The 15,479-nt window shown below is 40.1% G+C and overlaps 1 non-coding gene across 1 annotated transcript; it reads right to left on the bottom strand.

The window, feature by feature from the left end:
• Positions 1-3,294: 3,294 nt before the first annotated feature.
• On the bottom strand, positions 3,295-3,366 carry Trnad-guc. Its single transcript has one exon. It is a non-coding gene; the product is annotated as a tRNA-Asp (tRNA).
• Between the last annotated feature and the right edge of the window lie 12,113 nt (positions 3,367-15,479).

The raw sequence follows: 15,479 nt of genomic DNA, 5'->3' as shown, positions 1-15,479 counted from the left end.
CAGAGCACGAAATGTTTGGGGTTTTGTATTGTAAACCACGTGCAGTGTTGATGAGTCCGTGCAGCCGACACAAGCCTGCGTCCACAGATCATCAAACCCAAACATTACGTTTCCAGCCGGTTGCCTGATTTTACCAGACATAGTTGTGGTTTAATCACTGCTGGCTATCACCTTCACTGATCAGTCAAGTCTCCGATAGCCGTGCCCCGGGCAATGACACTCTCACAGGAGACGACCTATCGATAACAAACCTCCACTCGCTTTCAGTGGACAGATGTGTGACTAAAGGGACATAACTCCTGCTGCCTTCGTGCATTGTTTGGCCTGACTGTCGACGTAGGGAGTCCACGCGCTCACTTCACTGTGACGAGCTGTGATTGACAGTCAGCTGTGGGGACAGATGTGGAGGGGCCGTGATTGGGGGATCTGTCTCACCTGGGACAACACGTTAATGGGGCGGAAGGCAAAAGTAGAACTTGTTATTGTTAACGATCACATCTAATTCTTCATTTACCTGAGAGGGAGTCATGTTTAAAGCGTACCTACACGCGCGTGGTAATTTTGGTGGAAATTAATTTACTCAAATAGATAATAAAACAAACGAATTTCTCTAGCCGCGGTAAGAGTAAAAGCCGGAATCGCTAAATAGCGACACCCCACCTTTTGAACCAGACCCACTGTTTTACCACCTACTGCTTACCACGTGTGACGTATTTAATATCGTTCCACAGGCCCCAAACACTGGTTACTGAACTCTAAAATTCGCTCGTTCTAATTCTGTAGTAACGGCTGAACGACGCTGTTGTTCAAGCATAGAAGTATCAAACATGTATATATTTCTTCACCACACAGTCTAGGTTATGTCAAGAGGGGATATTGGGTTTTTTAAGTGAGTCATCTTCAGCCATAACAAAGATGACTCAAGATAACAATGCTTCCAACATGTTAGATGACATTAGTGTGTGTAAGTGTTGGGAATTGGTTGAAATCTCACAATTGATGATTGTTTCATTACCAACGAGCAATCATCGAAAAAAATTGTTAGCGTATTTTTCAGATTTTCCTATCCAGGTTGTTATTGCAGATATTTATAACATGATGCAACTTGCTACTTTAAAGTGATGACTAATATATCATGAACATAAACTTCCTGGAGTCTTCAAGAAATATTCAGTCATGGCTTTTCAGTTAGTAAACACGTTTTCATGCCCTGACAACGTCTAAGATATGTTCCATTGTCAAGTATTTCAAAGACTAAAACAGTAGTTCCAAAATCGTTTATGTTCGATTATGAGAAAATGTGATCGATTGCTTGGTCGTTTGGTCACTGCGATCAATCTTCGATTATTTCAATTAATCCAACACCACTAGTGTGTGTAACCTGTTTGAACTATAATGTGTACTTTGATCTCTATATATGATCAGGTGGTTTGGTAGGCATTTAGAAGTTGGTAGAGAATACAAGACACTTGATATGGATGTGCAGCTTCTTTATTATTTACACAGGTGAATGGGGCAAGTATTAGACCAGAAACGTCCTGTGTAAATAATAAAGAAGTTGCACATCCATATCAAGTGTCTTGTATTCTTTATAATATGATGCTGTGCAAAGGACGGGGTAGAGCAAGGGACCTTTTGGACCCCATGTAAATGTCAAATTTACAGAGAAGAGAAAACTTTGAACATATATTATGTAAAGTATCCGACATACTCAAATAGTTCACATCTAACTTATTCCTTCTTATACTAGTCTGAAGCAAAGACCCTGAAGCAAATATATCCAAGAAAGCCTAGAAAAATGTGGCAAGTCTAGATTTCCTCAGCTTCTGAAAATGAAGAAAGTCTCAGGGTTTGACTTCCTTTTCATTATATTTTTTTTTACTTCCTCAGCTTCTGATGAACTTTTTTTCAGTAAAATATGTTCATTTCAGAGACTAGTTGTTAGTCTTTTCTTATACTTGCACCAGCAGGAATTTTGGCTGGTTCAAACAGAGTTCAGCCACAGACACAGTTCAAACACAGACATAAACATAGTTTATTCTCGAAACCACCAGCGGTGGTACATGAGACAATATCAAACTTACATCAATAAATATGCTGAAATACCGAGATAGGGGAATTTACATTGATTCATAAAGTCAGCACACAATCACCTGGAAAATATATGAAGAAATATAGATATTACATAAAAAATTGGGGGTAACATTTTAAACAGAATTACATTTTAATCGTTTTGATATAATATCAATATATTTTGCGAGGTTGCGCAATGTATTAGTTCTTCTTGAATTAAATAATTTCGCCATCTTTAGTGGATTTGTCCATTGCACATATTTATTAGAGATCGATCTAGCGTAAAAACAAAAATCGAGACTCTACATGACTTTGTAAAACAATGCAAGAATATACATTCTTTTAATTTCAAGAAAGAATCTAACTTTGAGCACGCCGGTGACCCAAGATGTTATTTTATGCTTGCATCGTCTTATTCTACATATCTTGAGAAAAGCAGTTTGGGTCAGTGAATTGTTTAAATATTTATTAACAAAAGACGCTTCTAAAAATAAGAGTTTTCTTTCGTAATCAGCAACTAACTAACGTAGCTATAGAGGTCGAATAGCCCAGAGATCAATAAACAAATATATAAACACGAACAATTATATGTATCATATTCCGTTAAAAAATGTAGAACAAAAGCTATACTCGACGACCTCATGCAAAAACGATGGGACACTCCAGTAGGAAGAAATAGACTGTATGAATTGAAACCAACAATTGGTTATACCTACTTGGGTTGTCAGTAAAGACGTGATGAGGTAATTTTACGACGATGTCGTATTGGCCACAGGATGGGGATGGACCCCCCATGTGTGTCTCTTGCGATGAGGTTTTCACCATCAAGCATATTCTGCTCGAATGCGTGGACTTATCGTCTGCAAGGGACTCACATTATGATGCAAGAAACCTGAAAGATCTGTTCTCCCGCGTGAGCGCTCATCTGATAGTGAACTACCTGAGGGAAGTTGAATTGTATCATAAATTGTAACTGTGAAATGTGACTAACAAATTGTCTGCCTTTAAATTTGGTGCTATGACTTTTTCTGCTTTTAAATGACAATGTAATGAATATATGTTTTTGAAATAAAACTCATTCCGAGTATGTACTTACAATGTTTATTAATGCAAACTTGTTCTCGTCACTATAAGGCTGGAATAATGCCGATGTGACGCAAAAAGCAACTCAACTAAAAAATGTAGAAAACAAGATAGAAAAAAAAATTAAAAAAAAATATTCTCCCCGGCCGGGAATTGAACCCGGGTCTCCCGCGTGACAGGCGGGGATACTGACCACTATACTACCGAGGATCTGATGGTATTCGGGGAAATTTATATATTTGAATATAGTAATTTGACTGATTGTGCGTACGTATCACTCGAATTGTATTATCAAATAATACAATAACAATTTACACAAAGAAAGTCAATTATTCAGCATATCTACAGCTCTTGTTATTTCGTTGCAAGCAGATTGCGAAGCCATTGTCTTAAGCTCCATGCAGGGATAATATCCACAACAGATAACTTGGCTTTACGCTGTACGGTTGCATGTGGTGAAGTGGAGCTTTGATCCTCTTCCGGTAAACGACAGTCATGTCCCGGATTATTCCATTCGTCACCAGCTCGTTATTCCGGGACAAGCCGGAGAGCGATTGAACGACATTTCTCTCACCAGTCGCCCTGTCGCCAGAATGATTGGAGTTAATTTTTTGTTCTCGAATGACTGTTGAGGGCGATTGGTTAGGATTCGAGTATATTTCCAAACCGCATCATCTTCTTGTTCCACGTAGTCCATATATGTATACCTTATATGCTATGTTTATTCTTGAAGCCTTCAAAGGGCTAATTCAAGTAAATAACTTCCTTCATAACATATATACAGTATTCTTCTTCTTTTTATCTAAAAGGCCCATGGTTGCAAAACACATAGTGGTTATTTAATAATGATATCAGATAATGTTACATATGTGATATATCCTTGTGTCATGTAAGTTCGATGACTTAAGAACTGTCGCTGAATTTTCAAAGTTATATTCATATAATCTTATTTTCAAATCTCCTACCTCTAAACTTGTTTATTTATGTCAAACATTTCCAAAATCCAGGTATTTTTACTGCTTTTCACAATCGCGGCATGGCCGCCCTCTCACTGTCAACACAAGTGACCCAGAAAGCTACGTCACATAAGTTCGATCATATGATTGGCTGGCTTGTCGCGTAAACAGGATGACTTGTATGGACGATGTCTTGTGTCAAATTCAGAGCTAGAGCAGTCCCAAGTAATTTTATGGTATTTATGTCCATGAAACGTTCATTTTATGTTTCAATGTTTCTAAAAACGATGAAAAGTCACAAATATTCAGCTTATATACAAGTATTATGCAGGGAATTATTCTTCAGGCTCGTCTTGACGGGCATCAAACCTCAGAATGTACACAAACACCACGAACTGGCTTACAGAAACGTAAATGTGTTCTGTGCTGACATGTAGGGTGGGTACATTGTGCCAAGGTTGTATTTATCAATGAGGCAATAGCTCGAACTTCATCAGGTACAAATTCACGGAAATTCTCAAAAAGCATTAAGTTTTCTATAAGAAATGGCCCTTACTTGTTTCCAAAGTTTTAAATTTTGACAAGGATATCACGTGTCTGGACATGTAACAATTAGACCAGCATCGTAAACAAACAGAAGACAGGGGTGCTGTCAATTTACAACGTGTGAAATTTGAGCTGATAAAGTTACATTATTGATCTAGGGTTAAAAAGTAGTTGTTTGCTGAAAATGAGCTATAACTTACATTTGGTAACTTGACACGAAACATTTTCCGGTCCAAACGAATGAAAGTGGTGTCACCAGAAGATCAAAGCTGCAGATATCGTAAGTTATCGCTACGTATTGCGACAATTACCATTCACAATGGGCGATCGAAGTTACATGACGATCGAACTTGTGTGACTTGACGAAATGTATATCACGCAAAGATGGTCATAGTTTGCCTCATAGTCCCTGAACCACATTATTTTCCCTACTACCTAGCCTCCCTGCAATGTTAAACCCTTAGCAAGTCTAGATTTTCCCCAGGTTCAGGGAATCTCCCAACTCACTGGGGCTCCTTTTCAATTTAAATGGTTTATTTGTTACTATCAATATCATATATATTCAGGGTGTGAGCGTTTGTCTAAGATAGTCATAGGCTGATAGCCATACTTGCTGTGTCCGTGTCTTACCACACAAGAGTAAGTGAACTTTTTCAACAATCCAAGAGATGGTTGGTTGGTTGTTTAACGCCGCACTCAGCAATATTCTAGATATATGGCGGCGGTCTGTAAATAATCGAGCCTGGACCAGACAATCCAGTGCTCAACAGTATGGGTATCGATTCCAAGAGATGACACAGTATACAATTATGATACTTGTTACCAAATAACGCATGGAATCCTCTTTACTGCACTTAAAATGCAAATTCATTGATATGTATATTGTATTTTCATGGTTTTAGCCCAGCTGTGGAACGTCAAAAGGGGACAAATATTTCACTTTATTATATGTACAGTTTTGTTTCAACCTTTCATTCGCCAAGTTATGAATATATTTATGAGGACGTAGTTTTATGGATGAGAACTTTTTTATTGATCTATTTTATGGGCCACCGTTTCACTTGTTACACTTTCATCGGGTAAACGTCGTTATACACAATAAAAAAATAATTCCATAAAATATTACCGTTTAATGTTGCAAAAGTTTCTAAACGTCTATAAAAGACTTTAAATCAATGAACGATCACCGGAACGTTTGTGAGGTATTTTATTAACGACTCGCGTACATGTTCATGGGAGAGTAGCCTCCCTTATACTGACCTCCGTTCGCCTTGCATACGTGCAGGGAAGCATGGTGTGTCGTTTACTCAAACGAGATGCTGAGATGAGTGGTCTGGCTTTTCCACTTAGCCTCACCAAGGGGAATTGCAAAGAGGGCAGACTCCATGCAGTTTACCCAGATAGGCTATACAATTAGTACACTGTAATATACAGAACGGGACAGATAATAATTTTGCGAAGCGGGACGTCCCTACAACATTACCTCGTAATGTGTTTTTTGCACTAGCATTGCTTTAAGCTCTAAGTCTATTGATGTGTAGTAATTATATCTAAAAAGGTATAATATGCAAGTATAGAAATGCGGACAGTGCATCTAAGGAAGCCAGTCTTTTCTGGAATAACCTGTTCTTATTACATTTTTTCATCAGGGAAAGATGAATTGAGCTGGTAAATATTGCCTTAAATACTTAGGCAAGTCTTCTGTTAGATTTGCAAATGCCAATAAGGTAAAACTTAGTAGTTTAAATGATAATTTCTAAATAGTAATATGTAACAGACTGTGGTCCTTTGTACTGTCAGCCTATCTAGACTTGCCTCTTCGAAGGATAGAATTACTGTACATCCATGGGTTCAGAATTCATTCTAGCTTTGGAGCAAGGCTAGTCTTCTGCTAAAGGGGCTTATTCTGCTTCCGACTGTATTACCACGCCAATATGTGGATTTGTTTCAAATTGTTAAACGAATACAAACACAATGTATTTAATATTAATTAATCTGCCTTGTGTTGAATGAGTATTGCAAGCGTGCAGATTCAAAATCAACGTTTAAAAAGGCGACGAAACGCAAACCTTTCTCAAACCCAGTCTGTCATATATTTTCCACAACTATTTCAGGAATTGTAACAAGTTGTCAACGAAGAACAGAAACATGAGGTGAGATGAACTAGGGTGCTTAACGTTACGTTCCAGATTATTGTTACTAAGTCTTCGAATTGATTAACTTCTATGAACACATTTCAAACTTATGACATCAGTATCATTTCAGTCATACATATTCTGCACACAGTGTGTGTGGTGCAATCACTAACCTTTGAGGTTTTGAGAACTTCAGTCTAAATGCCAACTAATGTTTTTCTGACAGCTCAATTAGTTGTCATTGTAGGATACAAACGAAGCTTGAAACTTTGGGAAATATGCATTAATTTAGATAATCTTTGTAAGAGTATAGTGAGATCTGCAGACTGGCTAGAAGCCGAGAGCAGCTTTTCAGAAACTGATGCACTGACGCTTCAGCTTGTTCACGAAAGAAACCGGAAATAAGGAAATAATTTTAAGAAGCTTGCTTCCTGTAGCGAGGCCAGCGGTACTACATTTGGGCGTGAAAGGGGATACCAGGATACGAGGACAGGAGGGTCATACGTATGCCTTAATATGAGTGAGTGAGTTTAGTTTTACGCCGCACTCAGCAATATTCCAGTTATATGGCGGCGGTCTGTATACAATCGAGTCTGGACCAGACAATCCAGTGATCAACAGCATGAGCATCGATATGCGCAATTGGGAACCGATGACATGTGTCAACCAAGTCAGCGAGCCTGACCATCCGATCCCGTTAGTCGCTTCTTACGACAAGCATGGGTTACTGAAGGTTCATTCTAACCCGGACCTTCACGGGTATAAATTACTAATATATATACCGTTACGCCTAATCACTAATATATATACCGTTATGCGTCGCCTGTGACTACGCTTAGTTTTCATTAGAGTTCCTTCAAGACCTGGAAAACTGGAAATTTCACACCCCATTTCCTAGTTTTGGAAACATCATGGAATTTAAAATAAGTGGATGAAATCATGGAATAATCTTGGTGTTTTTATCTAACAAAACTGTATATCTTAACAGTGCTACAATGGACATGACAGCCATCAACATATTGGTTATGTGGCAGTACAGATAGTTAAAGAAGAAAAGAAACATTGCTAGACTTGATGTTTCGTGTTTATTATGTCATCTTATCATAAAGAGGTGGGAATGGGCAATATAAGGGCGTATTTAAGATATTGTTTTATTTCAGACACAGTTTTATTTGTTTAAAGGTATCAAAATGTCCTAGAACACATAGTGTTGTGTCTGGAACAAGCAATATTTGTCTTGAAAAATCATGGAATTGTTTTTCACAAAAATGTGGGAACGCTGTTCATTGTTCACCCGAAGAGCCGTTGAACGGCGAAAGATCTTGTGCAGATAAAGAGTTTTGACAAGATGATATATATGGACTCGTCTTATATATTATATAGTCCCTTTTCGTTGCCCCTCACAATTTCATCTTTTAACGTCCTCACAATTTCAACCGCTAACGCCCTCACAATTTCAACTGCTAACGCTCTCACAATTTCAACTGCTAACGCCCTCACAATTTCAACTGCTAACGCCTTCACAATTTCAACTGCAACATGCTAACTCCTCACAATTTCAACTGCTAACGCCCTACCAATTTCAACTGTTAACACCCTTACGATATCAACTATTAACTGGATGAGTCTCTAGCGACATTTATTCTGTCATCTTTCATAATATTTCCTCTGGCGTTTTTGATTGAAACTAGGCTGAAAAATCACACACAAAAATATAGTATCATGGAACTATATACTAGTATCGCTGTACGGAATAAAATAATATTTTGATTAAGCAAAAGACCCGCTGTAAGTCATTAAACCCGCACTTGCCTTATTTGACATACAAAGGTGCAAGCAGATGAATTTCTGACCACTCATTCTGTAGTCAGATGAGCCCAAATGGTCACGAACGCTAAATTCTGCTGAAGAAGCACGTAAACCAACTGTCGATTGTGCTTTGTGGGTAGCTAGGGAATCAGTCTCGTCCTCAACACGTATAAGTTCAGGTTCTTCAAGTAAACAAACCTAAGTTTGGCGTCACTGGGGCATACAATGGTGGCTACATTGACTTTGATTATCACCCATTGATTTGCCTTTCTACGACCAGAAGATTGATCAATCTGGCTATAGCTGGCCACTCTCAGCACCTACGACTGCTTCCTGTACTAAACAGCATTATTACTCTGTCGTCCAAATCCCAGAGAAGAAAAACAATAAATCAAGAAAGAAAGCCCAAGTCTACATTGTCTAAGCCCCAGCTGAAACTGTTCTGGGCTTCTTTCGGGTAAAATGTAAAACGTATTTTGTAGGTACACATATATTTTTAAGATAATTTAATTTGTTTCTTTTGAATATTTTTGATCATGATGCCTGATGACATTAATGGAAGACGTGTTTTGTAAACGTTATAATAATGTTTCCAAAAGGGTACGCGCTTGGTGCGGTGAGGACACAAGAAATGGGCTTCATATATTGTACCCACGTGGGGAATCAAACCCGGGTCTTCAGCGTGACGAGCGGACGCTTAAACCATTAGGCTACCCCCTCCCCTTGACTTGTGAAGATACCCGTGAAGATCCGGGTTAAAATTGGTCTTCAGCAATCCACGCTTTTCGTAAGAGGCGACTACCGGGATCGGGTGGTCAGGCTCGCTGACTTGGTTGCCACATGTCATCATATCCTAATAGCGCGTAGATCGATGCTCATGCTGTTGATCACTGGATTATCTGATTCAGAATCGATTATTTACAGAGCGCGGCCATATACAAACAAAACAGCAAAGCGCGCCATATAGCTGAATTGTATTGCGTGTGTTTACAAAGGGGAGCAACAGTGCACATTGTCGTTGACATACGTTTGTGACGAGCGCACCTTTAAAATGATTTTAAAAGGTTTGTGAGTGAGTGAGTTTAGTTTTACGCCGCCTTCAGCCTAAATGTATTGAGAGCTAAAAGGACTTTGATTTACGCGTTTATAATCTAAGAATTCGTGTTCAAGGTAACGGAGAAGTAGAATCGTCTGATCTAAACCTGTGTGTTTAAGTCATGATTTACAGTGTAGCGGGAATATTGCTTAGTCAGCAACAAGTAACCAAACAAAAACAAACAACATCTGGCACTCCTAGAGAATGGTTCGTCCTACTGATAAAGATTCCTATAGTCTGCGACTATTTCATACTGACTAAGCCACAGGGGCGTGTCACGCTTAGAAACAACGTTAGAAAGACATATATGTATATAGACCCTACCCTAGTACTATATAAATACTAGGGTAGGGTCTATATACCTATATGTCTTTCTAACGCTGTTTCTAAGCGTGACACGCCCCTGTGGACTAAAACATCATGTTTCCCTTGTTTCGGCTTTACAACGTGTATGCTATCTTCAGATTAATAATTCAGGTTAATAAATGATCGGTTTCATTAAATCAATACTGGTCTAAAATATGCTCCATACAATCTTCAAATGAATATTTCTTTGCGGAATGGTAACGATGCAACGGCTCCCGCGGTTCTCGCCCAGTAGGCCGATATAGGGCGCTCTGATACTGAGGGGTGTATTGATGAAACACCATGACCAGGAATATATATGACAGCAAGCTTTCATAATTGTAGATTTATTGTTTGTATTAGAGTAGACCTCTGCTGACTTGATTCTCGTTGCGGGATCGATTTGTCACGTGGCTAAGAGTCGCGCGAAACCGTTTCTGGTGTTAACGTCATCCGTTTCTAAGCAACCAAAATAGAAAACCAAGTCGGGCGCCCGGACAGCATGTCAATATTTTCCTCATCCGCAGCAAAAACGCAGTCAAATAGAAAAGTGAAAAATATATTTGTTTTCTTCGAGAAATCGAATAAAAAGTCTCTTTAGATGTATGTTGCTGGTTGCAAATACGTTGTCGAGTAATTGGCAAACAATATTTATAAAAACAACAGACAACGCGTTCTACATATTAACCAAGCATAGTTACGACACAATTAATAGGGAAAAGCACACTTATCAAACATCCGGCACTTGGCATCACGTTATCATGACTGTCTATTTGGCGAGCCATTTTATAATTACGTCATTTTATCCACATGGGATAGTTTGACCCGCGTTCACACTACAAACAGAAATATCCATTTGCCATGACGACGGGCCCTCCTGAATACATTATATTGTAATCTTTGCTGCTAGCACTTACATAATCGATGTTTTACTTGATGAAAGAAAATAGCATCATATCCATCTTCACCCGTGAAGATCCGGGTTAGAATTGATCTTCAGCATCCCATGCTTGTCGTAAGAAGCGACTAACGGGATCGGGTGGTCAGGCTCGCTGGCTTGGTTGCTACATGTCATCGAATCCCAATTGCTTAGATCGATGCTCATGCTGTTGATCACTGGATTGTCTTGTCCAGACTCGATTATTTACAGACCGCCGGCATATAGATGGAATATTGCTGGATGCGGCGTAAAACTAAACTCACTCACTCATAAAACTTTACAAAATCATTTAAAGGTGCGCTCGTCACAACTCATGCTGTTGGTCACTGGATTGTGTGGTCCAGAATTTACTGACCGCCACCATATAATGGTTAACACTAATGGTTAAAGCGTTCGCTCGTCACGCTGAAGACCCGGGTTCGATTCCCCGCATGGGTACAATGTGTGAAGCCCATTTCTGGTGTCCCCCGCGGTGATATTGCTGGAATATGGCTGAATGCGGCCTTAAATTACGAACAAAACACACATATCCATTATCGTCGTCGTCGTTGTAGTAGTAGTAGTAGTAGTAGTAGTAGTAGTCTTCATGCGTTATGCCCACCCACTGACAACCAATACACTTAAATCATGGTATCAGTTCATATTCCGAAAACTAACACTTGAGGAGCCTATTGGGAGTTTTAATAACATATATTTTGTTTTGTTTACAGTGTAATAATTGTTGTAAGAAAATGCAGATTGGTTAGAATGGTCATCCATATTCTTTCTGCATCACGCTCGTGTGAAACAATGAAGACGTATCTTCCGTAGAGGAGTAACACTGAGGAGTATACACATCCTCTGTGATCATAGCAATACGACTGACATCCGTGTTTGATTACTTCATGATTGCAGTATGTTCAGTGGTGAGTGAGTGAGTGAGTTTAGTTTTACGTCGCTCTTAGCAATATTCCAACAATATCACGGCGGGGGACACCAGATATGGGCTTCATACATTGAACGCTTGTGCGGAATCGAACGCGGGTCTTCAGCGTGACGAACGGACGCTTAAACCATTAGCCTACTCCGCCAGCGCCCCACCCCACCCCCCACCCACCCCCGTATTTCAGTAAAGGGTCATATCAATTTAAGTGTTCACATAATTATTGATAACTATTGATCTTCTGTGCCCCAAGACAGATCTGCCTAAAGGATTCAGGAATAACTTGGGATAACGAAACGTTTCCCAGTGATATGTATCATAATAACTCACAGGTTCTGTTAGATAAGGTAATACGGCTGTTATAAATAGACTTATTGAGATTTTTGTCGATTTTAGGGAAAAGGTATGGGGGAGGGGCTGGGAAAATGGCATTAAAGGAATGGCTGGGGCGCCAAAAATATCAAAACTACGAGAGGAAGTAGGTTTGTACAGGGGTAGTCTTGTGTCTAGAGTGTTTGCTACACTGGTCGAAGACCCGAGTTTGAGTCCCCACATTGACCGTATGTGTGAAACACACCTCTAGCGCTCGACACCTGCCTTATTATTGGAATAGTTTTAAATGCGGCTAAAATACCAGTGATAATTATTACAGGAACACATGATTGTGCAATACATGTGAAAAGTTAGAGTTACCTCCCTTCGTCCAGCCATCTTGTGGCTTGCCGAGCGGCCCAAGTGATGTCACCGTGTCAACGTGACACACAATGGGCTGTGTACAGACGACGGGCGCAACACAACGAACAAACATACCTTTGTTTGTCCAACCCTCCAGATAATGCCGTTTTGTCGGCACGTCAGCGGTAATAGTAGCTAACCGGCAACAGGAAGACGCTTTCTGAATAATTATGCTGGCATCATTTGCACAAAATCTAAATAGTTTAGATTTACATTCGGTCGTCATATTTCTGATGACCTTTCACAGGCTTTGCGAGTCTAATGAGGTCTCAGAAGAGGAATTTCATGTGTTGCCATGGCAATACCTTATTATTCACATAAACTTATAATGTCACAATACTTCGTTCGATATCAGACTAAAGCTAAACTACTTTCTCTTCAAGATGTATTACCCAATTAGCTAAATGTATTCCTAATGTCGAAGTCATATTGATTCATTTCAGTGCCTTTAGTTAAGGTAGCGTTACTTGCATCTATTGAAGGTCTAAGATTTTCCATCACTAAATGTCATATATATATTTAATCAATATTCCAGAAATATCTAGGACACCAGCAATGGGCTTCACACATTGTACCCATGTGGGGAATCGAACACGGGCCTTCGGCGTGACGAGCGAACGCTTTAACAACGGGGCTACCCCACCAGATTATCTTTGAAAAAGGGGATAAAGGGAGACTCACGCTTTGTTGGTGGATTGATAAATAATGTGGTTCAGGGACTGTGAAACAGTGTAGGGTAAGGGGGGCATTTTAGACTTTTGACAATTCAGTGAAAGATCGTCAAACTGCTGTGTAGCAAGGGCTGCTGATTTCTCAGTTCCGCCACGACACGTAAGCTGTCTATTCTTGCCTTAATACAGTATTTGGGATCAGATTGGAAAAGCACCATCTACAATGTTATTACCGTTTCAAGGTTGCAGATCTGCTTCTAAATGGTTGGACTGAACAACACATGTTCAGCGTGTCTCAAGTCTGTCTTTGGAACAGACACAAAATATTTATGATGGTCCCCGTGCAGGGCGTCGTAGGTCAACAACACAAGTGTGGTCGATTAATCAGAAACCATGCTTTAAGAAATCAAGTCCAAACAGCCAATCTGATCGCTGTGTACTTTCACCAGACCACCAAAGTTCAAGTTAGAAATAATAAATCCTCTCCGAGCCGCTTTAGTACCGTCTTGACCGACAATTAGTCCCAGAAATAGTTATCTTAAAATATATGTCAGATCAAAATCATACTAAGATCCAAAAGGACCCCAAACAATATCAGATAATGTAGTCTTGCCCAGTCATTATAGACTATACTTGGATCTGTGGAACCCGCGGTGGCCGAGTGGGTTAGGCGACTAACTGTGCTGGGGATTTGGTGCCTGATTCTGAGGGTGTGGGTTCGAATCCCGGATGGAACTCAGCCCAACAAAGGTACTAGAATCTGTACTTAACTGAGAAAGTGTAATCCCAAATATAACATGTGTTGTGTTTAGATTCCTGTATATTATTGTATCTGGATTCTTGTAGGCAGACTATGAACGCTGTGAACCAACCGACAAATTCTAGCCACAACATGAAGACCGATGGAATCGCCAATAGTCTCCTGTATAGTTTTGAGATGAGTTCATGTGTATCCCTCACTTCGGAGTCTGGATAGGGCCCAGCGAACGACAGCGTAAGGCAACGTGACATTTTGGAGGTTGGCCTGACATGATACGTGACAGTCACGTCTTTATTGATCTGACTGTTGATTGTCCTGTTACACTTAGTCTGTATCACAGTCCCAGAACCGAATTATTTTCCCTCCCGCAGTGCTAAAGCAAGTCTAGATTCCCCCCAGGTTCATCTCACTTGGGCCCCTTTCCTGTTCAAGTGGAAATGTTTGTTCAAAGTTATATGCATTCAGAGGTTAAGCAGTAGTCTATGATACAGTACATGATACCACATTGTAACCGTCTGTTATTTTCGAGTACTACTTCTTGAAGTGTATAATTTATAAACTGACGAGGGCGGTGGGGTAGCTTAGTAGTTAAAGCGTTAGCTCGTCACGTCGAAGACCCGGGTTCGAATCCCCACATGGGTACAATGTGTGAAGCCCATTTCTGGTGTTCCCCGCCGTGATGTTGTTGGAATATTGCTAAAAGCGGCGTAAAACCAAACTCAGTCAGACAGTCAGTATAAACTGACGAGCAAATGAAAGTACACAGGTGTAATTGTTGTTGCAATCCCAAATATGCGTTCTAACTAATAAAATTATTGAAAAACATTGATTGTATAGAACGCAACCATCATGTTTCATATGCCAAAATGCAACCAAAAAACAGTTGTACGTGTTTTGCTCGAATTTTTGCAAAATTGTGATTATTGTCCCATGCACCAGCACTTTTCTGACAGAGAGTATAAAACCTATTTGTTGTGAAGACTGAACAATCACTTGGCAGAAATCTCACGAGGAAATGCCAAGATTGACGTCGGCGCAACGAGAATGGGCCAAAGGAATGACACAAATGGGTGCTTTCAACAGCGATATTGCAAGGACATTGGGTTGCACAAGACAAACCATAATTCGGCTGTTTAACCGCTTCAGTACGACAGGCCAGACATGTGATCGACCCAGAAGTGGACGTTCCAGAGTCACAACACCCCAAGAGGATCGCTATCTGCGGGTTATTCACCAACGCAACTGGATGTTGACGGTGACGTCATCAGCAGCCACATCATTGGGTCATCGCGTAAGCCGATTCACAGTGACAAGACGACTTCGTCCTGCTGGTATGTATGGGCCTACCGACCGCTGCGTGGAATGGCCTTGACCTTCCAGCATTGTAGGAACCGTCTGCAGTGGTCAT

This window comes from Haliotis rubra, unplaced genomic scaffold (assembly GCF_003918875.1).
Source record: "Haliotis rubra isolate DU_JTF1 unplaced genomic scaffold, ASM391887v1 Scf896, whole genome shotgun sequence".
Classification (NCBI taxonomy): domain Eukaryota; kingdom Metazoa; phylum Mollusca; class Gastropoda; order Lepetellida; family Haliotidae; genus Haliotis; species Haliotis rubra.
This window is presented reverse-complemented; position numbering and strand designations above follow the sequence as displayed.